The 1,416-nt window shown below is 40.8% G+C and overlaps 1 non-coding gene across 1 annotated transcript; it reads right to left on the bottom strand.

Annotated features, from left to right (window-relative positions):
• Nucleotides 1-293: 293 nt before the first annotated feature.
• On the bottom strand, nt 294-401 carry LOC148547565 (small nucleolar RNA R71). The gene has a single exon (XR_015898403.1). It is a non-coding gene; the product is annotated as a small nucleolar RNA R71 (small nucleolar RNA).
• Between the last annotated feature and the right edge of the window lie 1,015 nt (nt 402-1,416).

Raw genomic sequence — 1,416 nt, 5'->3', positions numbered from 1 at the left:
CAAACAATTTTGAGCTTAAGCCTCAATTAGTTTCTCTAATGCAACAGAATTGCAAGTTTCATGGACTTCCATTGGAAGATCCTCATCAATTCTTAGCTGAATTCTTGCAAATCTATGACACTGTCAAGACTAATGGGGTTGATCCCGAGGTCTACAAGCTTATGATTTTTCCCTTTGCTATAAGAGATAGAGCTAGGACATGGTTGGACTCACAACCTAAAGAAAGCCTGAACTCTTGGGAAAAGCTAGTTAATGACTTCTTGGCAAAGTTCTTTCCACCTCAAAAATTGAGCAAGCTTAGAGTAGAAGTCCAAACCTTCAGACAGAAGGAAGGTGAATCCCTCTATGAAGCTTGGAAAAGATACAAGCAATTGATCAGAAGGTGTCCTTCTGACATGCTTTCAGAATGGAGCATCATAGGTATCTTCTACGATAGTCTGACTAAACTGTCCAAAATGTCATTGGACAGCTCTGCTGGAGGATCTCTTCATCTGAAGAAGACACCTGCAGAAGCTCAGGAACTCATTGAAATGGTTGCAAATAACCAATTCATGTACACCTCTGAAAGGAATCCTGTGAATAATGGGACAAATCAGAAGAAAGGAGTTCTTGAGATTGATACTCTGAATGCCATATTGGCTCAGAACAAAATATTGACTCAACAAGTCAATATGATTTCTCAGAGTCTGTCTAGAATGCAAGTAGCAACAGGCAGTACCAAAGAAGCTTCATTTGAAGAAGAAGCTTATGATCCTGAGAACCCAGCAATGGAAAAAGTGAATTACATGGGAGAACCCTATAGAAACACCTATAATCCTTCATGGAGAAATCATCCAAATCTCTCATGGAAGGATCAACAGAGACCTCAACAAGGATTCAACAACAGTAATGGTGGAAGAAACAGGTTTAGCAATAGCAAGCCTTTTCCATCATCTTCTCAGCAATAGACAGAGGATTCTAAGCAGATCCACTTTGACTTAGCAACTGTAGTCTCTGATATAATTAAAACCACTCAAAGTTTCATAACTAAAACAAAGTCCTCCATTAGAAATTTGGAGGCACAAGTAGGTCAGCTGAGTAAGAAAATTACTGAACTCTCTCCTAGTACTCTTCCAAGTAATACAGAAGAGAATCCAAAAGGAGAGTGCAAGGCCATCAACATGACCCACACAGCCGAACTTGGAGAGGAGGAAGAGGCAGTGATCACCACTGAGGAAGACCTCACTCGACGTCCACTGGCCTCCAAGAAGTTCCCTCATGAGGAACCATGGGAATCTGAGGCTCACACTGAGACCATAGAGATTCCATTGAATTTACTTCTGCCATTCATGAGCTCTGATGAGTATTCTTCCTCTGAAGAGGATGAAGATGTTACTCAAGATCAAGTTGCTAAGTACCTTGGAGCAATCATGAAAC

Source organism: Arachis ipaensis, chromosome B8, assembly GCF_059453495.1.
Source record: "Arachis ipaensis isolate K30076 ecotype BB chromosome B8, ASM5945349v1, whole genome shotgun sequence".
NCBI lineage: Eukaryota > Viridiplantae > Streptophyta > Magnoliopsida > Fabales > Fabaceae > Arachis > Arachis ipaensis.
The sequence above is the reverse complement of the archived record's forward strand: the minus strand, read 5'-3'. Positions and strand labels throughout refer to the sequence as shown.